Source organism: Vespula vulgaris, chromosome 17 (genome assembly GCF_905475345.1).
Source record: "Vespula vulgaris chromosome 17, iyVesVulg1.1, whole genome shotgun sequence".
Taxonomy (NCBI): Eukaryota; Metazoa; Arthropoda; class Insecta; order Hymenoptera; family Vespidae; genus Vespula; species Vespula vulgaris.
In genome coordinates this window covers 2,701,945-2,724,101 of record NC_066602.1, presented here as the reverse complement: position 1 = coordinate 2,724,101, position 22,157 = coordinate 2,701,945, and the positions used below count along the sequence as shown (strand labels likewise).

General features: G+C 44.4%; 1 long non-coding RNA gene across 1 annotated transcript in view; it reads right to left on the bottom strand.

Moving 5' to 3' along the window:
• Positions 1 to 21,774, bottom strand: part of LOC127069942 (uncharacterized) — a 52,257-nt gene extending 30,483 nt beyond the window's left edge. The window contains exons 1-2 of the long non-coding RNA XR_007783795.1: positions 21,422 to 21,774; positions 9,281 to 9,509 (exon numbers count right to left, since the gene is read on the bottom strand). This is a non-coding gene — a long non-coding RNA (uncharacterized LOC127069942). The remainder of the gene's footprint in view (positions 1 to 9,280; positions 9,510 to 21,421) is intronic.
• Positions 21,775 to 22,157: the final 383 nt, after the last annotated feature.

Below are 22,157 nucleotides of genomic sequence, written 5' to 3'. Positions count from 1 at the left end.
CGTTCTCGCTTATGGCACGACTCTTCTTTCGGAGGGACAGACGATCGGTATTTACGGTACGGCTTTGACTTCTCGCCAAAGTCTTTTCATCGTTACCGTTATCGTTCTTCAAATAATAATCCGATTCGAAGGAATCATTAATTATATCCCGAGCATTTTTGTTCGCTCACGAGTTCTCGTAGAGTATATAAACGATCTTCCCGTATTCGCTTGCAACGCGAGAGTATCGAAAAAGATCCCAAAAATTTCGTTATATACACTTTCCCATAGAGAGAATCGTCATTGTTGGTAAAAGAGGAAAAGGAGATATTATTGGCTTATAGCCAGGTCAAACAACAAGAGGATAATACTAGGAAGAAATCGAATAAAGAATGTTTATAACGTATAGGATGGCAATAATGTAGCATAGCGTATATAAGCTCATGCGAGATATTTAGTCGGATATCGTGGCGCCACGCCACCCAGGGGACCCCCTCATTATTTGCTGCCAGGATGAGCCTTTATTAGCAGTTATCTCGTTCGGTCTCGAATCTATACGTTCGCATATCCATAAATTCGTGTTTACGGTGAACGTATCTTATGCAAATGAGACGATTTAATCCGTCGGATATTTCAGGGCATTTTTAATAACCCTGTACCATACCTTTTTCTCGCGATCGTGCATATCGGCCTCCCCCGCTTTCCGTCCCAGTTTCTTCTTTATTTTCTCGAGCGATTAAGGAACGATCGAATCTATCCCTTATTCTTTTCGATCGGGTTTAGTTACGCGACGTACGTTTGTTTTTATAGGGATATATCGTGTCCCGAGCTTTATCGAGATCTCTCTGTCTTGGTTCCGTGACAGAGAAAGAGAGAGAGAGAGAGAGAGAGACTTAGAATCCACGCTGGAGGAAATTTATGGATCGAATCCGTACTCACTTGTAAATCTCGCTTCGAAACGATCGTAGAATAGTATATCTCGATAAAGATGGAGAGAGAGAGAGAGAGAGCGCAATTTCGCCCGATGTTTCGAGCCGGTAAAGTGCGATAATAAGCCCGCGGGCAGCCGGTGAGAATCTGCAATTCGCTCCGCTCAAATTGAATACACCGTGGGCGGAATCTGGACCTCCTCTCTTCGTCGAGGGTTAAACCTAAGATCAGCGGTCCGTGATATAGTTGCGCTTTGTAACCGTCTGCGGAGCTCGTTTACTTCGTTTCTGCAATTCAATGTCGTGTGGACTTAAGAGGAAAGGCCGTTATCCTACGATGATCCAGAATCGAATCACGTTCAACGTCTTTACCCTCTCCCTATCGCTCGCCCGCTCGCTCGCTCGCTCTTCTTCCTTTACCTTCCATCTATTTCACGTAAAACGAATTTACTTGTCTCTAACTCCAACGATATGGTATAACAAAGGTCTCAAAACGTTTCTGTGTTATGATTTAAGAGAGTGTAAATTATACATACATATGTGTATATATATGTATATATATATATATATATCGTCGGACTTTTTACGAAGAGACTGCTAAAACGCGTTCGTTGAGATTACCCCTTTGGCGTAACACCTGGAAAAAGGTTCGTCGCTTTAGGAAGCCCGCACCACGACAGGCCGCCGCTCGTGATACCACCGGAGCGGGATGTTGCTGCTGACTTTGACCAAAAATAATAAGTAAGCTTTTGAGCTTTGACCGGGAGGCTCTCGCCTGTCAAGGGACAAAAGGTAAAGTAATCGTAGCTTGAAATTATAATACAAACCGGCGACGATGTTCGTTCGTTGCACCCCCGTCCTTGCCTGTTCCCTTATTTTCTCTCTCTCTCTCTCTCTCTCTCTCTCTCTCCCCCTCTCTCCCTCTCATACCGACATGCGAACTCGAGAGCGTAATAAGTAAGTCGCCGCGGGGGTAATTTTCACTGTTTAAGAGCTCATCCAATTATCCAGAAGCGGGTTTGTCTTCGTCGTTTTCGCGGTTGACAAGCGGTACGACTGGACTCTCTCCTCGTTCGAGCTGTCTTTCGCGAATGGTTGACACGAACCGAGGTAGACCGTGTTATAACTATTTAATGACTACTACTACTACTACTGCTGCTGCTGTTGCTGTTACTGTTGCAATTTATATCTCGATAACGATATACCGCGTAAAGATTTAATTGATAAAACGTTATCTACCGAAAATGAAAACGTTTTTCATTCCCAGTGATCCTCCGGCAGAGTAGTCTTCTCTGATACCGTAAAATAGTTAATGGGAACATGTTTGCGGACGCAGGGAATTAAGGAAACGAGAAAGTAAGATCGTGTTTACGCTCCCACGTGGACGGACAGAGAGACAGAGAACAAGACCGGAGCATGAGCGACCGGTTCAGGATATTACGAACCAAAGTCTGAAAAATGGCGTACAAAAGCGAAGCGTGGTCATCAACAAGGAGAGTCGAACAAAGGCCGAGGAGGAGACCATGTTTTGTCTCGAACGATAGACCCGAAGGCACGAATCCGTCCAGGCAATTAACGGTAAATATAATTACAGAGACGAATGTCCTACTCGGTCGATCTTGAGCGTGAAACCGCTGACTCTTTATTAAATGAAGATTTTCCTTTATGAGCTGACGCCTCTAGCTTATTTTACGGTCACCTCTCTTCTCTTCCTCCGGATAGAAACTAAAGAAGAAACAACCGTCCCTTTGATTAAACTTTGATATTAATCGAGATTAATATCAAAGTAAGAAAGTGAACATGGACCACACGAATTTTCTGCTACAATAGAACGGGTATATAGCTTCGGGAATGCACACGTATAACGCACGAAATTAGCCATCGTCCGAGTATTCCCGGCCATCAAACACACTAGTCTCCTGTAAGATAACGATCCTTTGAGGCTTTGACCGAAACGGCGAACAAGGAGAGTCTACAAGTCGACCGATCCATGCGTTTTCCTGGAGAGACAGACAGGCAGAAAGAGAAAGAGAGAGAGAGAGAGAGAGAACGAAGAGGAATCGAGAAAGAGCAAGAGAAACAATTAGATCGAGCAGCGTCTTTGGTAGTGTCTCGCGTTGATCCTACCTGCTGCTGTTTTCGCGTTGGGCGAGATCGAGAGCGGGAGAAGGATCGAAATGTCGAGAATAGAGAGTTAGAGAGGGCTTCTGAAGCACAAATCAATTAGTAGGGGGCCTGGGGCTCTTCGGGCTCCAGAACTACCCTTCCGTAGCTCGTCCACCAACCCCCGAAGCAGCGTTTGCTCTCTCTATCTATCTCTATCCCTCTCATACTCGCTTCGCATCCAAGGTAGCCACACCGAATACAGATTGCGTTTCAATCTATACGCGCTAACGAGTGTTTAGTGTTTACCGAGCCGCGAACCAACCGCTTTTGCTTCCATGCCACAATTTCCATGTCTCTACGTACGATAAACGTAAGGTCTTCCAACATCAACCACATCGTCGTCTTCTATCTATTTTCTTTTTTTCCATTCTCCTTTTTAATCTAGCTTCGAATATCGAGAGAACATTTTCTTTACTATTTTTTTCAATTCTCTTTTTCTTTATCTATCCCTATCTCTGTCTCTATCTCTCCCAGAACGAATAATCGAAACGAACATTGATATCGTAGGTACAAACGGCTAAACATTAGTGTCCATCCATCTCCTCTTCGCTATTTAATTACACGAGTATTTTATCGGTACGCCGTCATTGGTCGTTTGTCCCGGTCGGTCCTTCCGTCCATCCGCCGCGTCCGGTATTTTCGAGCGATGTGCCCGGCGTGCTTTCGGGCTACGCTGCCGCGCGCTCCACGAATATTTATGAGGGCCAAAGTCAAATTAGTGGCGTACCGCGTGCACCTTTTGATTAAGTATCTGTTAACTAAAGGTAATACTTAATAAAGTAACGCTGATTTAGTGGCGGGGTAGAGACGCGCGGCATCGACCCGTCGTTCGTTTTTCCATTCAAAATAAAAATGAAATATTTATGGGCCAGCGTGCTGATCGGACCGAAGCAAAGAGAGTCTCCTCTCGAAGAGAGCAAAAGAGAAAACGAGAGAGAAAGAGAGAGAGAGAGAGAGAGAGACCGGACTTCTTCGGCGACGTGCCGATGGGATATTCGAAAGGGATTTCAACACGACGTGCCGTGCGTGGGGCATGCGTGTTGCGTTGTTGTACCTGTACCGAACACCGTGCCCGTGTTCGATCTTGTCGCCTCTATTTCTTCCCCTTCTTCTTTCTTCCTTTCTTTTTCTTCTTCCTGCCTTTATTTTCTGTTTCTTTCCTCTATCGAATCGTATCGTCCAACAAATCGGAAAAATCATTAACATATCCTTCTTATTCGTTTTAACAATACGAATAACGCGCGCACAAGTTTATACAGATACTATATAAAACTGTGATTCATCGCGATAAAATCGATTAACTGAAATATGCAGGAAAGAAGAAAAAGTAATAAAAGGAACGATCGAGAGTGAAAGACAGAGAGAGAGAGAGAGAGAGAGAGAGAGAGAGAGGGAGAGAGAGAGAGAGAGAGAGAGAGAGAGAAAGAGAGCCCGAGGACGAAATTTATGCGCGATCGCTGAATGCATTCGCCACGACTTTGGCCGGTCGTCAATAATCACTGTCCGCCGATACACCTTTGAAACTTTCTTCTTTTTCTTCTTTGGGGTTTCGAATATCCGATCGGGATTTCATCCTTTTATTTGCATGCTTCGCCAATTAGTCGTGCCTCTCTAATTCTACAACAACTATAACTTATCCCGCAGGTATGTAACTATATTGATAGTTTTCCTTGATTTCACAGTCCCATAATCCTTTATTCTTTTTTTAATCTTTAATCGCGATCTATCACAAATTTCTATCCGATGTTTTTATTTCGATCGAAAAGAAAATCTTTTCCCGAAACGATCGGTTAAAAATTGAGGGAAGAAAGAGTGAAATGGGGGAGGAGGGAGGGTGTGCAGAGGAGAAGAGAAAAAAAAAGGAGAACAGATCTTAGGTGCATCCTCGTGACCAACGATAAAGCATTTTTATGTCCGTCGAGGCTGTTTGATTTCGAGATTAGCCGGGAATTTTGGGCGAACCCGCATATCACTGTGATTTACGTCGAAGCGTTCACCCCGTCTCGCGAGGAGGAAGAAGAGAAGAGGTGCACGAAGCAACGAGCGTGGCCAGAAAGGTGGAATTCTCTTAAATTTCAAATTTATACCCACCGTCCCGTCATAATCTTGATTCTGACGCCCGGCCGCGAAGCTATTTGTTCCTTCCCCTCTACACCCTCGGCCTACCCCTTTTTTCTCGCTTCGCTTACTCCCACGGTGGGCTTATTTATCAAGAGCCTTGCGCAATAACGGAGGAAAAAAGAAGAAAAGAAAAACAAAACCTAATAAAAAAAATAAAGGAAGAAAAAAAAAGGAAACCCTTTTAAAAGACCCGCGACATCGTTTAGAATCGTGCGAGCGTTCTCTTTTTCCTTTTCTTCTTTTTTCTTTTCGGCACGAGATATCATCCCGATATATCCGATGTATCTAAAGATTAGAAAACAATTAGGATATCTAATCTTCTTCGAGAAGTCCTACGGTCCGAGTATACATCTCGAGCATGCTGAGATGATTCCACATCGAAAGTATGAAAGAAATGATTCCGATAGGACTCTGGGCTCTTTTAAAGTATCTTACAAATCAACCAACTCTACTCGACTTTCTCGAACACGATCAAAAACTGTAAATTATAAATATTTCTGATGACGATCCGATAGCGTCCCGAGATTTTCCAATTTATTTCGTATATACAATACGAAACGTAGAATTTATAAAATAGCACTGGCAATATCACACCGTCGTTTAGATCGCGAAATGATTTAAGAGCAGGACGTATCGATTATGTATACCACGCCGTCGGACACGTTCGATCGGAATATCTTAGGTCGAGGATATTTTAGGTAGGTATCGAGGGGGTAGGTACCGGTTGCCCTCCCGGTGTGAGGACGATTTAAAGCCTACCGCTCGAGCCGAGCACGCCCATGGTGGTCTATATCAAGACAGAGGACCTACTCGATATCATCCAATCCCACCGTTCTTATCCGTTCCTTCTTTAACCAAGGTGTGCACACACACCTCTCGCCTTCTTCCTGCTCGTGAAAGTGCTACATTGATACCTCTCGTAATTCAGTAAAATCGTGCAGAACCCTGGCGTTCTGCCTTGCTCTCTCTCTCTCTCTCTCTCTCTCTCTCTTTCTATCTCTATCTCATTCTTTCTCCCGCACGTAGAAGTCCTTGGACGATTAATTTAAGAAGAAATTAACACCACGACGCGCCGGATGTCTTTCGTCGCCGTTCTCGACTTATGAATGCCTTGCTCTCCCCAAGCACGACAGAGAAAATTTATTAACACTACGAGATCTAGCTCTGCTTATCTTTCATTTTTATCGCGTTATTACAATTACAATTTCAAATTAATAATCGTCTGGAATGAAACAAACTCGTCAAAAAAAATCATCGAACGCGAACGACCGAATTTTCTCTTCCCTCTCTGATATACGTTACGAGGAATAACGAAGCATAGAAAAAAAAAAAAGAGAGAGAGAAAGAAAAGAAGAGAAAAAAGAAAATAATACTACATCGATCGTTTTTTCTTTTCCTATTCACGTAATATAATTCTCGACTCGGTAACGAAATGAAATTACTCCATTGAACAAAATCTTTTCCAGCCGTCTATGTGTATACACGGTATCTATTCGCGCACATTAATTACCGGTAAATCCATTTCGAGGTTAGGAGAGACAATTATACGAGGAGACAGTCGGCCGTAGGCTGCTTGGATGCTCGCGAGACAGGTAACCCGCGCGCTTCGCGCGATATATAAACTCATCAACTTCTATCTACCTCTTTCTCCCTTCTTCTCCGAACTATAAATCAACTCCTGTGTAACGCTATTCAGCACGCGTTTACCCGAACGTAAACCTCGACTATTTGCAGCTCATTAGACGGCCATACGTTCGCACGAGGCTCCTTTCTCGTTACCCAATTTTTTCTCTCTCTCTCTCTCTCTCTTCTCCTCCTCCTCCTCCTCCTCATCCTTTTTGTAGCCAAGCAGTATACACGAACAGGACACAAAGTAAAGAGAGTAGCTACGATGTCGGTACTTGCGGTGGTACTGGGAGACGACGATGGTGGAGGTTGAGGTGGGTAGTGAGGATAAGGGGATGGGGGTAGTAAGCCAGCGTCACGAAAATTTGCCCCGTCATTAGCGCGGGGTTGATAAGCGTCGACGAGTGTCGTGGTGGCACGTTGATCCGCGGGCATTAAAAGTCAAATGCAACAGATCCATTCACCGGACCATAATTACCGGCCGGGTTGCGGTGAGAAGAGCGAACGAGAGCGCGGGAGAAAGAGAAAGAGAGAAAGAGAGATAGAGAGAGAGAGAGAGAGAGAGAGAGAGAGAGAGAGAGAGAGAGAGAGCAAACGAGAGGGGGAAGCCCAGTGGTGCGGCATGCATAAAAGCATCGTTATTAAAAAGTTTAAATGTCTATTAATTACTCGGCGTTATGCCGGCCGCGCGCCAAGGACTCGTGTATATAAAATGCATTTAATTATCGTGGCTCTATGAATGGAGGAAATCAATGGGTTTCCCTTTAGTAAAGCGACGGTAGAAGGCGAATATCTTTTTTTCCCTCTTCCCGTCCCATTTTCCTTTTTTCTCTCCTCCTCCTCCACCTCCTCATTTTCCCTCCCACTCTCTCTCTCTTTTTCTCTTTTTTTTTCTTCTTCCTCTGTTTCTTTTTCTCTCTTTTTCTTTCTTTTCTCTCTCTCTCTCTCTCTCTCTCTTTCTTTTTTCTTTATTTTTTCAAAACCTCAATTTGTTGCTTCTACGTTGAAGTCTACCACCACCCACCGTTCCATTCGCCCTCCGTTCCGTTACGCCTTCGTGAACACCTACTGGCAAACCGGGTAGGCCCCGTAATGAGGGCGACACCTGAATCCGTGATTACATCGTGGCAATGAAAAGTAATTTGTCGATTCACGGCACGATGGACCGGTTCGATACTCGGCTGCCGCAATTTTCCACTTTTCACCAACGGAAAAAGCCTTACCGGCTGCTGCTGGAGCCGCCCCGGCACCGGGAAAACATTTTTTACTCATTAACCGTGCTCGCGAAGGGCCTCGACCTTCTCTCATCGACTCCTTTTCCCGTCACCTACAGCGACCCTTTATTCTCGGCAATTTATATATTCGACGCGATATCTCGCTACGATAGCCGGTAGTTTAAGATCGATACGATATAAAAAACGATCCATCGTATTTGTCCGTGATATCAACAATCAAAGTAATAAGCGTAGTTCTTTGTAGTTAGTTAAAAAAAGAAAAGAAAGGAAAGGAAAAAAAAATAATAAAATAAAATGTAAAAATAAATTGAAACGCCTAATCTTCTTACGAAATACTCGAGTATATCGCTAACGGTGAATCCCTTCGAATTAACGATCCCCGACGGGTTGAGAACCGAATAAGAAGGTACGGGAGAGTTTATTGGCAAGGCCGAAGGAGTAACACAAGCCGGAGGAACCGAAGAGAAATAATTCTGGGTAATCGGGATGTAATCGGATTACAAATTGGCCGATGCCGTCGTCCCCCGAAAACTAATCGTGTAATCGATCCCCGAGCATCCGGACGAACGCGTCCGGCGGAGGTGACAAGTACGGCGCCGTTTAAAGTCGCCTTGGGGACCCACGAGAATATGCTCGTCGGTCGTGGCAATAATTCTGAAAGCTTCGGTAAGAGTACGTGCACGCCACCGAGTCCACAAGGGCCCTTCTTGCATCTCCTTCGCACACCGTATATATACAATCGTTTCTGAAACATACACACACGCGCGCGTGCACGCGTGTGTGTATAGATGTATGTTCATACAACTTGGTGTGTTCGTGTATGCTTCTCTCTTTCTCTTTCTCTCTTTATCTACCCACACGCGCGTCACACAACATATATCTTAGCCGTGCACCGTCCAAGGAACGGAAACTCCAGAAGTGTCACCGAGAGCGAACTTGGGTCGCTCGACCTGGGGGTTCGGGGATGAGACCGCTTACACATTGTTGACCCGCGGCTGATATATCGCCTCTTCCATCACCAAGGGGTTCTCAGTTTCATCCGATCGATACCACGATCGAGATCCTCGATCCTTCTTTTCTCTCTCGTAATTAATCCGACCCGAAGAGTCTATCCGTTTATCTTACCAAAACAACATGGCCTACGACATTTTCTTATACCTTTTTTCTAAACGTTTCCCGATCGTAATCGGTAAAAAGTATTGCTTCGAATGAAAATATACATACCCGTTTGCTCTATACGTCTCGAACATTTCGTCGTTCTTCTTCTCTCTGCTTCACACGACTGATCCCGTCCATCCAGACTTACGAACGGTTCCTTCCAAGTTCACTTCTCCGAGGAGATCGTCTCGATCGCTCTACTCGCAAAATCTCAGAATCCTATTCCGTATTTCTGTCGTATAACGACAGTTTATAAAACTTTCTAGCGCCATTTAGGATCGTTAATGGTAGGTACCTAAAACGAAAGAGAGAATTCAGTAAATGGTAAAGATCATTCAAATTGAGAACCAATATTGGCAAGGTTCTGCGAGCGCAGCTGCCAGGAACATAAACATACGAGAGACTCGTACGCTCCGTTGGAAGGTCCAAGCTCGCTATAGGTATAAACGCGTATACGTATCGTATAGTTATATATCGGGTGTACGGTGTAAGAGCGGGATGTGGCCAGGCGCACGGTGCAAAGCACTAATTTGTAACCAAGTTGTCGCCCTGGTTTGACACTGCAGTAAATACGAGGGTGATAGCGTTGTACATCACTGGGCCACCACCACCACCACCACCACCACCACCACCACCACCATCGCCAACAACCAACACCATCAACGAGTCCGACACCCACCGACACCGTAGACTCGCACCAAATGCCACGTGCTCTCTCGCACGATTATGGCTAACGCCGTTTTGGATGGCGCTTACACGCACTTTAACAATCGTCTTTAGCTTAAACGGAGTGAGAGTTCCCTCTGTGATTCATGACTTTGGAAGATTTCTTATGCGCGTTCATTGTCCGATGAGAACGTTCGAAGGGTACTTATTCAAATGGGAATATTATCGTTAGGGGAATGATAAATTTAATTCGTAATTTTTCTCTCTCTCTCTCCCTCTTTTCTTTCTCTCTTGTTAAAATGCAACTAATAAAAGATTTCTCCTCGATTTGATTTGGTCAAGGGTTAAAATAAATAACCCGCAGATAAAGAACGTTAATCCTTTCGAAAATGATCCCTCGCACCTTTCACTAACTCCAATTCGATACTTTGTCCGAGTCGTAGAAAATTTCTTCGTTTATCGCTTAAACGTCGTTCGATACACGACAGGACGTTTTTAAGGACCCTATCACTGTCGATTATTCTTTAATTTCCTACCATTCGATATCTACTTTCCGATCTTGCCTTCTCACTGCCATCGTTCTCCGACTTTACTGTAACGTTCTACCGATCGGTCGAAGACTTTTGGAATACCATAACCGACAAGAGAATTCCTGACAATTAACCATTCACTCCGGGCTCGTGTATCACCGTGGACGTTAGGGAGATAGCGGGTCCTCTTCGAACGACAGCGATTTAAACTCTGCGCTCGTTAATCGCGCCGAGGTAAAAGGGAATCGGCTTTGGGTCGTACCAATCGGTTCGTGTCTACGATTTCTATCGATTACTTTAAATGCCATTCCGATGTACGATATGTGTGTGTGTGTACGTATGCATGTTTGTGTGTAAAATAAAGGACTATTCTGAGAGACTACAAATCTTCCTACTGAAGAATAATACAATTATAAACGAAATTATACGATCGGTAAGACAGTACCTACTACTCGTGCTTTCGTAGATTGTAACAGAACGGTACAAATAAAAAAGAAGGAGAAAGTGTGAAAGTTAAGAAAAGAGAGAGAGAGAAAGAAAGAAAAAAAAACGAAATAGTAGAGTATCTATGGAGGCTGGTACAGCTTGAGAAAGGGGCTCTCCTTTCTTCTTCGCCGATTAAAAATGTATCCCACAATAGAGGCTTTACGTCAAACGTCCGAGGCAGACATTTTCCTCTTGTTTGGAAGAATGAGGAAGAGGAAAAGGAAGAAAAAGAAAAAGAAGAAGAAAAAAAGAAGAAGAAGAAGAAGCGAGCTGTGGCCGGAGCGTTGTAGAGTTCGACGGGTGGAATGTGTCGGAGCTGGTAGAAACTGGAGAAGGTGGTGTAGCGGCCGTGAGTAGAAAATTCGTTATTAAAATTAATTATTCAGATCGGTAAAATGGCGATATAAGGCGTACCCCGACGGTGGCGGCCGTTTCGACGAAATGAATCGTAAATTGGAGCTGCTGCAGGTCCGACCCTCTCCACGCGCATCCTCTCCACCTCCCCTTTTCTCAGCCCTTTTACCCTTCTTTCCTATCTTCCTACTGCCGATACTCTGCCACGAGTATTTTCGCGAAAGGCGCCATCATCAAGCCGCGGAAAGCCTAACTCTAACCCTTTGCTGTTACTTATTAACCACCCTGATTTATACGTGATTCTACGTGAGAGAACTTTTTTCATTTTATCCCTTCCACCGTCTTTCTTATTTTCCACGTCCCTCGATCTCACCTCCCTCGCGAAACTCCTCGTCGAGGCTCTTATTTCACAGTGCTTCTCAACCTAAGTTGGATACTCTCTTCCCTTCTTTCTCTTTTATACTCTCTTTAGCCCATTCTCTCTCTCTCTCTCTCTCTTTTCTTCTCTCACCGCAGTAGCTTCCGCGCGAATGGCTCCTGATTAACTCGTACAATCCCAGCCTCCGTCCTCTCCTCCCCCTCCTCCTCTTCGCCCGGTCATGGATCTCTGATTTGCATGAGCAAGGAATTCCTTCGGTTTAAACCCCCTGAAGCTCTGTCCGTCCGTCTCTCTTTGTCTCTCTCTCTCTCTCTCTCTCTCTCTCGCTCTCTCCCCCTCTTTCTCTCTAGATCTCTCGTTCTTCGCGCACACCCTCTTGTCCTTGTCGTTGGTACAGAACGCTATGTCCGTTCTTCTCTCTCTTACTCGGCTCGGAGCTCGTTCAGCCACCGGCGATTCGGGGCCGAGCCCTATTGGGAGCGCATTTTAATGCGAGTCTAATTTTCGATTTAATTTCGGTAAAAATGATCCGGGCTCTTGGCCGATCTCGCGGCTCCTGCGGGAAGAGGAGTAGAGTAGTAGTAGTCCACGAGTCCCGTTACCTCACCCGACCCTGAGCTTCGAGTATTCTCCCTTTCCTCTCTCCCCTCTCGCTCTTTCTCTCTTTCTCGCCTTCTCTCGCTTAACTGACCCTTCTCTACCTCCTTCGACTCCCACCCCTACCAATCCCACCTCCTCCTCCATCTCTCCTCATCCTCCTCATCCTCCTCATCCTACTCCTACTCGTTGCCGACGAAAGTTCTCCCCGCAAAAACCCATTTGCATAACGTTTCCGTCGCCTTTCCAGGATGAAAACGAGCGGACGCCCTGCGGCTCTGCGCGTACTACTACTATATATCCAACGGAGTTGTACCGAGTACTCGTATATAATAAGAGTCGCGCTTTCTACTTCGATAGTCGAATCTCGTTATCGTCTGATAATAAAGAAGACAGATAAATTTATATATCGTCAATAGTCGGTAATTCGTCCCCGGCTTACTAGTTACGAGATAAGATCTTTCTTTCTTCTCTTTACTTTTCTTTCCTTTTGACTAATCTAACCTACATGTTGTCGGAACGAAACGAAGTGGAAGAAAAACGCGAGTGTCGGCCCTTGTACCGGGAGGATATTCGTGGAAAATGTAAAATTAAGATTACCTACGAGATTCAAATGAGGAATGTAAATCGCGAATCAGTATGCCGCGCTGGCAAATGAGAGTCACTGCTTGAATAAAGAAAAGAAACGTCTAGGAAAATGAGAAACGCGAGCGAACGAAAGGCTAGCGACGGGATGGCGAGCGAGGGCTTGGAAAATTTTATATCTTATATAAAAGGCCAAAGGGTTACTTTGAACCTTCATCGTCTTGTCCAAGAGAGAGAGAGAGAGAGAGAGAGAGAGAGAGAGAGAGAGAGAGAGAGAGAGAGAAAGAGAGAAAATGAAAGAAGGGTGGATCGAGATGGGGGTGGGGGCGTTGCGATTTGTACCAATATTATTTTATCGCCGTATATTTTTTAATTACTCCGCTTCAACGCTTCCGCCCCTCGATCTTCGACGCGCCTCTGGTTTCTTATTAAACAAAGGCGGTTTCTGCCTACTTCTTCTTCTTCTACTTCTTCTTTTACTTCCTTACTACCGACTCGAACACCCTCGGGAATCAAAGTTTAACCCTTTCCACGATGCTCGGCTAACTTTATTCCGTTATTAAGGCACGTAGAGAGATCGTCGAATTGCGATCGTGAGATCGATACGAACAAAGCCCGGAAAGAAATAATTTCGCTTTTAAAAAGACTCGATTCAAGAGACAAGAAATGAATGAAAAATAGTCGTACGATAGTAGAACGTACGTTCCAGACGATTCGTACTCTAACACCTCGTATCATCCCGTTAACAACGAGTAAGTATTATACCTAGAAGAAAAGAGTGCCGACCCTTTGGTAAAAATACACGACGCTTAAATTACAACTCCGACTTCTTTCCAGGGTCGTTAGGACGTTTCAAAGACTTCGGCAATCTGTCGGTGCCAGCAGATGTCGAGCGCCCGCAAAAGGGTGAAAAAGGAGGAATAGTAGGAAGGTTGGTTGTAGGATGGGTAAAAGGGGGTGGTGGTAGGTTCGCGCAGCCAATAAAGGGTTGCCGGAAGATGTATGCGCTAATAATCGAAGAAAAAAGTGTCCAATGAAAGAAATTTACGACTGGCACTAATTAAGGAAAAGGGGTTCTCTCGCGATCGTGAAAGCTCTCACTCCCTTCATCCAGTCTCTTGGTCTCTCTCTCTCCCTTCCTCTCTCCCTTCCTCTCTCTCTCTCTCTCTCTCTCTCTCTATCCATCGTTGCACTCGGACGTTTTCAGTCCTGCAGGACCATCCAGTCGGAAGGATTAATTAATTCAGAATATATCAATTAAGAATAAGGTTTACTTTTCCGCGTGGTGACTCTTTCTCGCTCCTTCGTCCTTCTTCCTCAGCCGAGCTTTTTCGCTTCGGCGCCGAGCTTCTTTTTATTGCAAATTGGACGTGAAAAATGACGCCTTGATTAATCTCGCGGATAATTTAAAAACGAAGGGGTTGCCGTCCTACCGGCGGCAGGATAAAAATTCAAGACGCGAAATTGCCAATCAACGGAAGGGTGGGCGGCTGCGGGCGTTGGTACAACCGAGAGAGCGAGAGCTAAAGGGAATGTTGAAAGAAAAAAGGGAGGACATATAGACGGTACTAGGTGGAAGGGAGTCCGAGCGATTCGCAGCCTGGTCGACGGGTAATAACGTTAAAAAATTATCCCTCGTCTGAATTTCATCAGTTCGCTTCGACGCGCTCGCTTGAACAGCTACGCCATCTTCCCGTTTTCTTCCATCCTTCTTCCTTTCCTACACCTCTTTCCATTCTTTCTAGCGAGAGACTCTTTCTTTCTCCTTCTAGACACTTGCTTCATTGCAATTTAAAAATCGCGTAATGGAGCCGACTAACGATCGCCCACTATCCTTGAGATTGAACCTGATTTCTAGATAAAGGTCTCTACAAAATGCAGGTACAACGCTACCCTACGCAATGCCACGACTCATTCTTTCAATCAAATGTAGCAAAAAAACAAAAAAAAAAAAAAGAAGAAAAAAGAAATGATCTACGAATGGAATAAAATAGATATCTACATAATAATTAGATATCGCGTAGAAGTACGACGAACTTGAATAGGAACGGCAACGAATCGATTATATCCCGTTCGATTTGATGACCATAAAGAATAATTGTCCTTAACGGATAGGTCAAAGTCGATCATGTGTAAAATGATAGTTTTCCGCGTTGTACGTCGGGCGAAACGATTTTCTATATACACTGAATAAAAGTAATCGCATCGACGATCGTTCGACCACCCTATAAAGAGTTAAACTGGCACGGTTCTACGCTCGGTACGTTTCTTGCCGTCACGGTTAAGCATTTTCCAGGAACCGTTAGTACTCTTCGATCGAGAGTTTCTGTCGATGAAGGAAGAAACGAGAAAGGAGTTAGATCTCCCTATCCTCTTCTTTTCTCCGATAAGGAGAATGATGGGAGGAAAGAAAAGGCAAGAACTTAATTTGTCTCCTGGAACGCGACTATCGAGGTCCGATCGAGCAGATGGATGCTTCAACTTCTCTCTCTCTCTCTCTCTCTCTCTCTCTCTCTCTCTCTATCTATCTATCTATCTCATTAGCTACGTGTTTTTCCTCGCAAGAATCGAGGCGATTTCGTGGTTTATTTTGTCGAGCCTCGCAACACCTCAACCATATGGTGACAGCAGCGTCGATCCGTAACTATTCCTTTTCTATCTCCTTCTTCTTTTCATCTCTCTCTTTCTCTCTCTTTTTCTCTCTACCGTTCTAACATCCTTTTGCAGTGCCTTAGTATAGCAACAGCGTATAGATACAAAAGGGAGTCGATAAGTTAGTAAACTAATTAGCAGTATCGCCGACAAAGCCGATCTTTCCTTCGGCAGCTCTGGCAGCCAACTCTGTCGTCGGTCTTTTTATAAACTGACCGCCCTCTTCACCCTTCTCTACCTAACCCTCGCTCCTTCCCTCTCCTCCTCCACTCTCTTTCTCTTTCTCTTTCTTTCCTATTCGATTTTGTTTCGCCATCGTTTCGCGATCCTTTTTTTACACCTATTTATTTCTTTCTGTCGTCGCTGCAACGAAAGGAATGGTTTCCCACGGGAGACCGACCATGTCTTTCTCTCTCTCTCTGTCTCTGTCTCTTTCTCTCTTTAATCCTCCACAGTTCTTTTTCTTTTTATGAACCGGACACTCATTTTTACTTCTTACGCACTACGAACGAATGAGATAGGTTTCATTGCTTCTTCGTTGTGTTTAACGAAACTAATAGAAACTAGTAGAAAATCAACCAACGAGTAAAGGATCGTCTTAAAGACAAGGAAGCAAAGGTGTGAAATTTAAATGATTTCAAGGAGAAACTGAACAGTCCACAGTGTTGAGTTAGTAATTGAGACAATTACTATACCTGCCTTTGACATATTAGCGCATAGGCGAACGAGCAAACATTTCGCTCGATATACGGAAAACCGGAAATGTTAACGGAGCCGTGTGAGCGAACGAAATAGACAGAAAGAGAAAGAGAAAGAGAGAGAGAGAGAGAGAGATGCATCGAGAAACGGCGATGCGCCACCGCCCGTGGCTGTTTCTACGTATTTCGCGATGTTTCCGAGCCTTTAGGCAAAGTTTTCGGGCTCCCTGATGTTTGGAATTATCAGTGATTCTCATCTCGACGCGACGAGATCGAAAGACTTTAATCGCCACGACGATCGAAAACTAGTTGGACGAATCAACGAATCGACGCGCGTCGTTCTTTTCTACGATCGATTTATCCACAAAATCGCCAAGTAGATTTTCAATGTTCATAGTTGAAAGTCACAGCTTATCCGATCGTCAATACGAAAAAAAAAAAAAAGAAATCACACAACGTTATTATTATTAATTATTATATATTTGAATCAGAATAAAATCAGAGAATAATTTAAACTCGTACATCGACTTTATCGTATACTTATCGATACGTTGTTTCTCTCGATACGTCGATAAAATAAAATACGAACGAATAGAAGCGAGTTACAAAATGACGAGCGTTGATTCGAGATTGAAAGATCTCGATGAGAACCTCTCTCGATTCTGTAACGAACGGGAAACAGCGTCGGGTGCGGTGACAATGGTAATTATTGTTGATGCTGAAATTTCAATTTTGCAATTGATGCATCGTCTGGAAAGCGACGACGGATGCTCTTCGCTGTGTGCTTGTTGTACGTAGGTAGGTAGATAGGTAGGTAGATAGGTATATGGAGACGCGTAGGTTTGTGTAGACCGACTGATACACGGACACTAACGCCCGTCGCATATGTGTAACCACAGAGAGGCGAGCGGTAGACTGCGGAGACGCGAGCCAACCAGAAACCATCATAAAGGTTCGGTTCTCCCTTTGATACCGTACGGGTAACGTATTTAGTTAGACATATCATTCGGTTTCCACCTATTGTGCGCTTGGCGAACAAACTTCCTATTTGTTTGAACGCTGAAACCACCCCTCCTCCCACCTCGTTTCCCTCTTCTTCTTCGGCCCGGACCACCCTCTAGACTCGATCCATGGGAAAGACGAGGGCAATGAGAAGTGCGTGCATTTCGTCGAGCATTTTACTCTTATCTCTCTCTCTCTCTTTCTCTCTCTCTCTCTCTCTCTCTCTCTCTCTCTCTCTCTCTTTCTCTCTATCCATCCCTTTTCGTCTCTTTTCCTTCAACGTTTATCTCATTCAAAAAGGACTTCAAATTAAAGTAACCGACTCGCTCACTCTTTCTCTCTTTCTCTCTCTTTGATTTCATCTACTCGTTTGTTTGTCTGCTTCTCTATCTCTATAAATCTCTCTCTCTCTCTCTCTCTCTCTCTCTCTCTCTCTCTCTTCGGCTGTCTCTCTTTTTCTTTCAGTCTCATCAGGACATACCAGAAGAAGCCTCCGTTTTCGATGGTACTCCACGGATCAACGCATCGACCCGTTCATCCGTGAATTTTCAAAAAGTATTAAAGTGAATCGCGAAAATACAATATCTTTTCTACCATAGATTTGTTACGACTCATTATTCGATGAGATTTCGTTAGCCGACAGCAAAAGAGTTCCGGGGAAAAAAAAGGAAAACAAAACAAAAAAAAAATAAATAAATAAAATAAAGAGAGCAAAATGAAATTGTCTATTTCGCACGAAAGATCAAAGATTCCGCGGAGTAACGAAGAAAGTTCTCGTTCGTTGAGTCCGATAGATATGCTCTTTCTCTCTTTCTCTCTCTCTATCGCTGTTCCTTTCCTTACGAGAGAAGTCCGAGGAATGACGACCTTGACTTTGCAGCTCGTTATTTATCTTTCTCATCTTCGAGAGAGCAGCAAATTTATCGATCCGATTTCTAGAAATTCTCAAGGACGTCCGTCAACTTACGATAGCAGTCAGCAAATCTCGAGTTAATTATTGCGTAAACAATTACAGGGAGCTCGGAGTCCCAGTTGTAGTTGTTGTAATCACGTGATCGACGTGATGACGCGGCTCGTTCACGAGAGTGAGAATGAGAAAGAGAAGGAGAAAGAGAAAGAGAAAGAGAAAGAGAAAGAGAAAGACAGACAGAGGTTGGTAAAGAGGAGAAAGGGTAGAGGGATTCTCGAGACGGTTTTATCCGCGGGACTCTCGATAGCAAAGACGACCCGCCTTAACGACCGGCACTCGGCATACCGAGTCCTTCGGCGAGTCCGCGGACGACGTGCCTCGATAGATTCATCGAATACTATCGAAGGAATTTCGCAAACAATCCCGACCAATCGACACACACCGCTGCCTCTTGGGAACCACACTGCGAACCGCCTCTCAAACATCCCCGAACACCCCCACCCCTCGACCGATTCCTTCCGATATCTTCTCGATTATCTCCAGGATTTTTCTTCTCCCTTTTATCGTTTCTTCTCGAGATCTAAAGAATCTACAGATCCAGCGTACCTCTTTTTTTTTTTAAACCAAATTCTTTTGATCGATGACTCTTGCTGCTACTTGGAGGAGAGCCGTTGAATCTTTATCCTTCGTGCAATATTCTGTTTGAAAAATATTTCGTATCTATTCTTATCCTAACGCGATCGTAGTAAAGTTTAAAAAAGATGTGTGTGTGTGTGTGTATATATATATCTTATATGTAGGATTAACTCGCATTCTCTTCTACTCTTACTTTGAAAGAAATTGATGTAGGTAATTGCAACAATCGTGCCGGTGAAATCGACAGAATCAATCCTCGAGAAAGATACCTTTAGCCGTGGTAGAATGGTAGAACGAGAAGCAAGGACCGAAAGAAGGAAAGAAAGGAGAAAATAATCGCCGAGTTCGGTGTGAGAAAGCCAGCTCGGTCGGCCTTAAATCAAGGAGGCCCTAATTCCAGCAAGAAATCGTCGCGGGGCGTTGTTCCCAGGATCAGCTGGCCGACTGACGGCATTTCTCGGACATACTCGTCGTACCTCATCGACCGGTTCCAACTGCCTTCTCGCGATCCGCCGTTCTGTATTTTGCGTTTCTCTCTCTCTCTCTCTTTCTCTGTGTTACACGCGAGTATGTGTACGTAGCGCGCGATTTCCAGCTATTCACTCAGTGCCGGCCACGCCCTTTTACTGTGATTGGAAAGCTTCGGAATCTAGAAGCTTATACGCTGTGCGCGTTACGCTCGAGCGCGCAAGAATCGTTCTCCGTGTACCAATAAACGATCATCGTCGGTTTATTGGATGGACGTTCGGTAAAGCACGACGAGTAAAAAAGCATCTAGGAAAATAAAATATTTCAATTACATGATAAATGGATTGCTTTGCTAATTGGGAGAAGAAAAGGGACTCATTAGAGTCAGCGTAAAATCGCGAGATCGTCAAGGAGGAGAGGACTCGAGGTAAACAGTTTTCCACTCAAGGTCAAAGACCTCGTGTGTCGTGGAAAGAGAGAAAGAGAGAGAGAGAGAGAGAGAGAGAGAGAGAAACCACAAGCGGTTGTTCGTTCGCCTGGCGCATCCATAAAACGTCGTAGGGTCGGTGTCACCCTCCTCGGATAGTGCCCCACCTGAGAGCACGGAGATCACCTGCTGCCACGTAGGAGAAGATAAGACAAGAACACGTAGAATGCAAGCGGTTCCAACGTCCGACCTTGGCTAGGTCGAGCGTACGGCCTCGGGAGTATGCGACACTGATTGAGCCGCATCTGCGGCCCCCGGGACACCTCTTCGCTTTTCTTCAAGGCCATTAAATCCAAGTCAACGAGTCCGATGTTTTATCGTCCTACGGAATTCTCTGGCGAAGCTTCCCTCGAAACTCGAGTTTCGATTATTTTCTTCCTGTTGATCGATGGAGAAGAAAATCGTATTTCAAGAAATCACGAGTTACAACGGTACGAAGTAAAAGAGAACGAGTAGTTCGTTTCGCGCCGAACCTTCGTGGAATCCATCTACTCCGTTGACGGATTAATCCGAACTTCGGGTACGATCCATTTGAGTGTATCCCCGTGCTCGTAAGTAGGACGCGGCTTAAGCCCTTCTTTACGCTCCCCCACCCACCACGTCCCGTTCCATTGTCGCGGAGCTAAGCACAGATTTATTATCGCGTTGAGACTCTCTTTCTCTCCCGGTATTTCTCGCTTTCTTCCTCTTTCTCTCTCTTCTTCTCAACGGCGGCCCTGAGAGTCCTATCGTGACCGGTCTTAGTCCCGTAAGAGAAATACATTCATCGAGTATTCTATTAAGAATCTGCACTCCGCAGATAAACGAGCGAAATAAGGTTCTTTCAGTAGCCCCACTACCTTCCTCTACTCCTTCCCTCTTTCTATCTCTTTTTCTTCCTGCCTGCCTTCCCTCCTCCTCCTCTCTTCATTTTCGTTCCATCAGACGAACGATAGCAACCCTCTCGTAGCCCCGTCTATGTCTTCCTCGTCGTCTTATAACACGTTGGATCACCTGCGCGAAAAATGTTGGATTGCTTCTATTTGCAGAAGGAAATTGCGTGTGATTCGACGTCGAGGCTTATGGCCTTTCTCTAGCGAGATATAACGCCTATCTGCCATTTAAGAATTCGAAATTCCACGTTATTAACCTTCGCGTTAGTAAAAAACTCGAAATTTATACGAATCCGATATCGTATCCGAAGATAACAATCCACGACTTTGACTTATTGCATCGATCTTTCCTAAAGGATCGAATCTTTTTCAATCGGAAGGACACCCGGTATATTCCAAGGTAAGAACGCGTCTCCCCGTCGTAGCACGCGCTAGGTACGGCTCGATCAACCACGCCAGGAGTCCGACGTCTCACTTCCTTTCTACGTCCTTGCTTCCATCTTCCTTCGAAGACGACGCAGCTGTCCACCGTGAGGTTCCCGCTTTACCCCGAGAAAACGATAATTAGCGCATTTCAATAATTGACAGGCTAACAACTCAACGCGCAAATGTAACGCATCTGGCGCTCTATGCTCTATAACGTGAGTTAGTCGACGTTTTCCTACGTTCCACTCACACGAACGCTAATACGTATTAGAAAGTAGAATAGATTATCCGGATATCCATCGCTTGTTGTCGTCTTTCTCGACGAAATGAGAAAGAAGAAAAAAAAAAGAAGAAGAAAGAAAGAAAAGAAAAGAAAAGAAGCAAAGATATTAAATTTTCTATTGAAATTTAACAAAATGATAGCAAAGTCAAAGTAATTGCACGAGACAGAAAGATTACCTTTAGTTCTCTCGCAAAGTCAAAGTCATCCAGAGTCACTTTTCGTGATGGTTCTCCCAGTCGTCTCCACTTTTTGCCTCACCACTCGGTCGTATCCTTCTCTGCTTCTTCTTCGTGTTCGTCCACGTAAATTGCGGCGCCTGAAATTGAATATTACTCGCTTCTCGAACGGTCGGGAGACCTGATTGGCGAGGAAGAAGAGGATGAAAAAGAAGAAGCTGAATGATGAAGAGACGTCGAATACTATTCTTGCTTTTCAACTAACGCGCGACGAGTCAAAACTTTTCGAAATTTCCAAAATTCGAGGCAATGGATACGAAGGAATATCGTCGAAAAAAAAAAAACCTTTTTAATCCGTTTCAATTGCTTTCTAATTCCGAACGAAAGTCTCGACAGGTGTATGTATACATAAAAACAAAGAAAAAGAAAAAAAAGGCAAGAGAATAAAAGAAAATTAAGCGAAAGAAGAAAGCGACGTCGAAAAACTAGAGAATCAATTTATGTATCTCACGTTCTAAATTTAATAGCTTATACCTATTCACATGTAGCTACTTGTACTTTATCGAGCATGTATCATGGAACATTACCACTGTCTTTTAGATACAGGTGCGACGCAAAGAGCTACGCGTAGTAGAAAAAGAAAGAGAAAAAAAAGGAGAATGACGCTCTTTTCAAGATAAAGATGCAAGATAGTCGAAGAGGTGTACGTCGATGGATATCTGAAATACGTGTATTC